Here is a 7,273-nt window from a genome sequence, read left to right on the forward strand (position 1 = left end):
GGTCCGGGCTGGGGATTCGAACCCGCCACCTTAGGTGTACGTGGCTGGCGCCTTAGCCGGTTGAGCTATAGGCGCCGAGCCCACACCCACCTATTTTTATAAATGGGTATCGCTCTTGCTCAGGCTGGTCTTGAACTCCTGAACAAGGGAATCCACCCACCTCAGCCTCTCAGAGTGCTAGGGTTACAAGCATAAGCCACCATGCCCAGCCCAGGAGTTATTTCTTTTTTCTTTTTTTTTTTTTTGCAGTTTTTGGCAGGGGCTGGGTTTGAACCCACCACCTCTAGCATATGGGTGCCCTACCCCTTTGAGCCACAGGCGCTGCCCAGCCCAGGAGCTCATTCTAAACACACATAGCTGCCCTGAACACTCTCTAAGACAGGGGGCAGGAACCCAGGGTCCTAAGCCTTATGGCTGGGCCTTCTAGGCAGCTTCGGGGCAGTGAGCAGGGCAGGCTGGCCTTGCAGTCAGCAGAGTGGGGATGATGGAGTGAACCTTCTGCACTGTGAGGGATGGGGGGCCGGTGATGGGATACTGCAGTGGGTGTGGGGGCCTCTCTTCCTTCCAAGCAGGGCCTTCTCCACCCTGATGAGCCCTGTGGTGCAGGGCCCAAGCTGGTGTCCTCCTGGAGCTGGGCTGAGCCAGCCACTACCTGCTAAAACACTGCTGACTTGACTGCCCTTGGCCCAGCAGAGCTTGAAGGCCAGGAAGGCCGTCACAGGGTCTCTCTCCACAGCCTTCCTTTCCTCTCAGTCTTGGCTGAATTTATCTGCCTTTCTGTTGCCCTGCACTGACCTTGTTGGTTTCTGGGGTTTCCTCTGTGTCACAATGACCCTACAGAGGGATGCAGCAATGCCCGATGGTCCTGCCCCTCTCTACCACCCTCTGCCACCTCCCCACAGATGAGGGATGGTGAGGAAAGCTGGTGCTGTACAGCCCAGAGTGGACAGCCTCAGGGTGGCACCTAAGGTAACATTCACCACTGCTCATCATTCAGTCCATGACACAGGCCTTAACCACCACAATGTGCCAGCTCTGTGGGAGGGAATGGGACTTGGCAAGGAGCATACCCCCTGCCTTCCTAGAACCTGTAGTCAGACAGAAAAAGGACTATGAGGACAGACATTAAGGAAGGAACATTTCAGCTCCATACAAGACTGAACACACTGGGATAGTGAGTTCCCTGCCACTGGAAGCAACCAAACATACAATACAAAAGATTTCTGCTTTGGCCAGCTGCTTTCATTGAGATAACTACTACGATCCCTTCTAACAGTAAGGCTGGGCCATTTTATCAGTGTCTGGACTGTAAGTGTCCCACGCTTTCCAGTGTCCATTTGCCTATCCACCTTCTTCAGATCCCTCGGGACCTCTCCCCACTGTGGAAAGAGAATCTGAAAACTGGACAGTCATCCACTGTATTGTTTTAGCACATTGGGCAGGAATGGTCACAGACAACTTCTTAGGAAGATTCTTTATTTTGGGTACAGGAACCGGAAAGTGGCTCTGACACAGCAGGGGTTGAATCCATTAAATCAGGATAGGAAGGGTAGGTTGGGGTCCAGGGGAGCTCTGAGGCAGGACTGGACCATCCCAGGGTGAGCTTCAAATCAGGATAGGGAGAGTGGATTGGGGTCCAGGGGAGCTCTGAGGCAGGACTGAACCATCCCAGGGTGAGGTAGCAAGGGCAGTGGCCTGGCGAAGGCAGGTTAGGGATAAGTGTCTCTTGACCCAGGAATGGTACAGACCCCAGGGAACAAGGGATTGAGGGGCCAGTGCAGAAGGGACAGGAATCCCACGGAAGTTGGGCAGGGTGGTGGTGGTGTGTGTGTGTGTCTAGCCAGGATCACAGGCCAAGGTGGGGATGGCGTGCAGAGGCCTCCTGCACAGGGTCATCTTCCAGGTGCAGCCTCACACTGTAATCCCTGGAATAATCCAAGAGATGCATAGGGGCGAGCCAACTTCTACCAAGGCCCTGCTTAGAAATGATCCCTTAGGGAACCCACCCTACCAGACATTCAGGTCTGCTTAAGGGCTGCAATAATGGAAAAGTAAGGCTCGGCACCTGTGGCTCAAGTGGCTAAGGCGCCAGCCATGTACACCCAAGGTGGCGGGTTCGAATCCATCCCGGGCCCGCCAAACAATGACGGCTGCAACCAAAAAATAGCCGGGCATTGTGGCAGGCACCTGTGGTCCCAGCTACTTGGGAGGCTGAGGCAGCAGACTCCTGAGCCCAGGAGTTGGAAGTTGCTGTGAACTGTGATGCCACGGCACTCTACCTAGGGGGAAAGCTTGAGGCTCTGTCTCAAAAAAAAAAAAATAATAATAATAATGGAAAAGTGACACACTGGCCCAGACATGTAGGGCAGTTAATGGCAGTCTGAGTCCATGACCCAGGACCTCAGGTTTCATTCAATCAGAGCTGGGGTATCCACCAAGGTCACTGTCTCCATCCCAAGTAACCACAAGGACTACAGAAACTTGCCTCGCAGTCAGGAGGCAGTGTGTCCCTGTGTCTCCACGTTTCCTTCCTCATAGAAGATCAGAGCCACAGCAGGCCTGGGAATGGGAGGGGCGTCTGCAGGGATGCTAGCCCTCCCACCAGTCACGGCCAAATATAGCTCCCCAGACCTGCTGGAAACAGCCACATTGTGCCTGCTGGGGGTGGGGTGGGGGTGGAGTAGGAGGGGCCAGGAGAGGAGCAGGAGCCAACTCTAGGGCCAGAGGCCTGGAAGCCCACCCTTCACTCTTTCTTCACCAGGCTTGGCGTCTCTGCTAGAACTTCTCATCTCATGGACAGTGCCACAAACACAGGGGCAAGTAGGGAGACCCTCTCCTAGGGGAACATGGGCAGCTCCAGGGTACATAGAACAGGGTAGGAGCCTTTTCTCTTTGCCTTGACCATAGAGGAGAATCAGTGAGACAGGGACCTTGCTTCCATGATCACCCTGGGTGAGTCCTGACATCTCCAGCAGTCACCAGGAACAGCCTGGACAGGCACTCAAGCCACCACATAAGGAAATGTTTTGTGTCCCGGGGGCCGGCACAACCTTTGGGCAGAGCCTCATTCCCTCCACCCTTTCTCACCCAGAGGCCTCAGTGGAGTTGGACCTAGGAGGAGCTGCCTTGAGGCGTGGGTGGAGGATCCGCCCAGCCTGGGACTCTCCACAGTTCTAGAAAGGCCCTCAGGAGAGGGAAGTGGCCCTGTGGGCCTTTCTGGGGGCCTCCTGCTGTGCGGCCTAGTTTGGTCAGAGTCAGAGGAAGCCTCCCCCATGCTCTTCTTAGCAAGCTGCTTGGGCAGGGGGCTGCCTCCATCCCAGGGCAGGACATTATCTGGGGATAACCACAATCCTGGCTTTGAGATCTCAGAGCTACTACATCCAGGAGACTAGGAGCTGGATCTCAGGGTGGCCTGGAAGATCACCTCCCTGGAGAAATCCCACCCACTCAGTAGCAGCCCCTGAGCACACTCAGCCCAGCGGGTCCCCCCATGGAGCCCAGAGCTGTCTCATTTACCCAGGTGAAAAGGAAGCACCCTCTCTCCCCAGCCACTGCTCAGAGGGGAAACATTTTATAACCTGCCTCTGGTGAGCAAGGCCAGCCTCCCTGAGTTTCCTTCTTTCTGGAGTTGTCCAGTAATTACTTATACAACACACGGGCCCCAAACAAGCCCACAGACCCCTATGGAAGTTGGCAGGTACAAGGAGGCATTTATTCTTCTGCAGTCTCATTTCTTGACGGACCCCCCCCCCTTTTTTTTTTTTTGGGACAGAGTCTCAAAGCTGTCGCCCCTTGCCGTGGCATCATAGCTCACAGCAACTTTAAACTCTTGGGCTTGAGGATTCTCTTGCCTCAGCCTCCCAAATAGCTGGGACTATAGGCGTCTACCACAACGCCTGGCTATTTTTTGGTTATTGTTGCAGTTGTCATTGTTGTTTAGCTGGCCCAGCCAGGATGGAACCTGTCAGCCTCAGTATTATGTGGCTGGTGCCCTACCCTCTGAGCTACAGGCACCACCTGACCCCTCCTATTTAAATATGTCCCATTTGGAGGTCCGAAGTAACTGAGGGTGGTATCTTCCAGGTCTCTGCTTTACTCCCCAGGGCCACACAAAATCCTTACAGGTGTTTCCTGGGCAAAGAACCCAAGCCTAGCAAAGCACTCAGCACTCAGGGGGGCCAGCTCTGGCTCTTGCTCAGGGGCAGGGTGGGAGGGGAGTTGCACCTGGAGCCCTGAGTTGCAGGGAGGGCCCTTGAGGGAAGATGACATCACCCAGGTTCTGGGGCCTTCTGGGAGAAGTATGAAAATCTGCCAGCTCAGCAGGAGAGTGAGACCATTTCACCTACTTCCAGTTTACACAGACCTTATTTAGCTCAGATCTTAGGCTTGGTCTCCCGGGGCCCCAACCTTTGACAGTCCAAGTGAATTCAAGTGGCACAACCTGCTCTGATGCCTGTGTGACACCAAAACAACCCTACCTCCCAGCCTGCCAGAGATCCCCAGGCCTGGTGCAGAGGGCAGCCCCTGTGCCCACAGCCCATGAGCAGGATCCCAGCTGGTGCATATGGAGTGTAGTCAGTTCCCCTGACTCCCAGCAGCATGTGTTGGGGACCATGCCAGGGTTTGGTGTAGAGGGAGACAGCGCCTGGCAAAGTTAGTCCCTTGGTGTGGGGGGAGAGGCAACCATCCAGTCTCCATTCACTCTCCTGCTTTAACTGGAGATGCCTGGGGGCGTGCATACACTTTCAGCATCACCATATCAAGTGTGAACAAACTTTTAGACCCTGACGTCCTGCAACTTGGGTCTATAAGCTCCTTAGAGGCCAGCACCTGCTCTATTCCTGGCTGAACAGGCAACATGTGCTAAGAAAGCATCTTTTGGGCGACATTTCACATCAAAGAGAGATCTGGCCTACACCAAGTGGGCCATGCTCCCTCCTGAGACATGTTCAAATGGGCTCTGGGCTCCATGACATGTTGAGGGGCTGTGGAGAGAGGCTGAGGAGTGGTAAAGGCATGTGACAGGACAGGTTTTGGTGAGCATAACACTAGAATATCCATGACCATGTGAAAGGCACACCAATGAGGAGGCTCTCTCAGAGGAAACAGGAGCCACACAGGGGTTCTGTAGTCACTCCAGCTCTAATGCACCTGTCCTGTATACAAGACGTCTCCTTGAGCCAGCCTGTCCTCTGCAGTCTCCCAGCAACCCAATGCCAGAGGCTGGAATCAGGGTCCCTGTCCCAGGGAGAGGAACCTGCTCAGTATGGAAGGCAGAGGAGTGGAGGTGGTCCAGACAAGCTGCTTCTCCTCACTATTCCTCTAGGGGGAGGGGGGCAGTCCCTGCTGAGTCCTCACTTCAGGAAACTGAAGACAAACGGGTCTTCTCCCCACAAACCTCCTGTTCCCTCATCCTCCCCATGGTTGGAACCCCTGTTCTCTCAATCCCCAGACCACGTGAAATGCCTGGAGAATAAGTCTTCACCCTTGCGCTGTCCTGGGCCTGATCCCTGTACCCTAGGCCGTGGTCACCTAGGGTGTCATAGGCTCCGGGCTTTCCCCAGTTCATAACCTTGGCCAACTACATGTCCCCTAAGTGGGTATTTCTCTTAGATTCTCTCCACTAAGCACTCTCATCATTGACACCGCGTGACTTCAAGTGCAAAGGCTGATCAATGCTAAGAGCCCAGAAATCGGTGAGAAAAGGACAGAGAAGTTAAGCACTGGACAAGATGGCCAGCAGCCCTTTAATGCTTTTGCATGTAAACCGGACACGAACAAATGAATCCAAAACAGGCCAGAAAAGAGTAACTGTCCACAGACTGCAGAGGCGAGGTTTGCACTCCCCAGGCTATGCACACCCAAAGTCCTCCAAATACAAGATTTGAGAGTGCACACCTAGACCTGTGGGAACGGCCTAAAGTGCAAACACACGTGCAAACGTCTATACAGAGGTCCGAGGACATCCTCGAGGTCGTGCACACAGATACGGGGAAACCCACGAGCTCGTGCACACTTAACAGCTCTAACACGTATTTGGGTGCGCAAGCTAGACAGTGTATACGCTTCCGAGGATATGCACACAGCAGAGGAGCACGCCACAGCGTTCTGCACACACGAGGCCGTGCGAACGCCCGGGCCTGCCTATAGGCCCAACCGGAGGAGGAAGAGGTGCCCATTTTCCCCCATACTTGGGCATTGGCAAAAGGTTTAGGCGCCATCTTCGTTCCGCCAGCAAAGTCGAGACTTTCAGCCCGGGCAGCTCCCATGCTCGGCGTATTGTTGTCCCAGCTTCCGGGCGTCCATCACGCGGAGGCGCCGCACGCCATGACCAAGCGAGACGCCGAAGCACGAAATGGCCGACAGAAGGGTGGAACCGGTGCGCGCCACACCCATTCGCGAAAGGTTGGGGCGCCAGCCGGCCCCCTTGCGCAGGCGTACAACGTGGAGCGCGTTCCCGCGTTGGCTCCGCGGCGCGCCGCGACACAAAGGGCTGGATGGAAAACACGGAGCACAAGCCGACCTCGCGGAGCGGCTGTGGTCTGCAGAGGCCTGGAGCGGACTATCAGGGCCGGAGCCGAGTTCGCCGGAACCGCTCTTTCGGGCGTCTCGTGGGGTCTTGGTAGCCGTCCTTCCGGCACTTCCTACTCGCTCAGCGGCCCTAACGACCTGGCGTGCCGGGCGAGGCGGGCGAGTAGGACGCAGGCGCGGTTCTCGCGGCAGCGTGGGGAGCAGGGGCGCCTCCATTTTCCCTCGCGCTCCCTAAAGGCGGAGTTGGACGCGCTTTTCCTCTGCGGAGCCTCTCACTATGCAAAATGGCTCCTCGGTCCGCGGACTTAAGTGCAAAACCGGGCTTATGTAGCCCGTGGAAAGTGTCTGCAGGGTTTGACTCCATGTTTTTCATGGACAAGTAAATGACAAGGCTCGGGTCCCATAGCACAGTGGTTACGGCGCCGGCCACGTGTACCGAGGCTGGCGGGTTCGAACCCGGCCCGGGCCACCTAAACAACAGTGACAACTGCAGCAAAAAATATCCGGGCATTGTGGCGGGTGCCTGTAGTCCCAGCTACTTGGGAAGCTTAGGCAAGAGAATTGCTTAAGCCCAAGAGTTGGGGCTCGGCACCTGTGGCTCAAGTGGCTAAGGCGCTAGCCACGTACACCTAAGGTGGCGAGTTTGAATCCAGCCCGGGCCCGCCAAACAACAATGACGGCTGCAAGCAAAAAACAGCCAGGCATTGTGGCGGGCGCCTGTGGTTCCAGCTACTTGGGAGGC

The sequence above is a fragment of the Otolemur garnettii genome, unplaced genomic scaffold, assembly GCF_000181295.1.
Source record: "Otolemur garnettii isolate 467f Iridium unplaced genomic scaffold, OtoGar3 scaffold00013, whole genome shotgun sequence".
In the NCBI taxonomy this organism is placed as follows: Eukaryota; Metazoa; Chordata; class Mammalia; order Primates; family Galagidae; genus Otolemur; species Otolemur garnettii.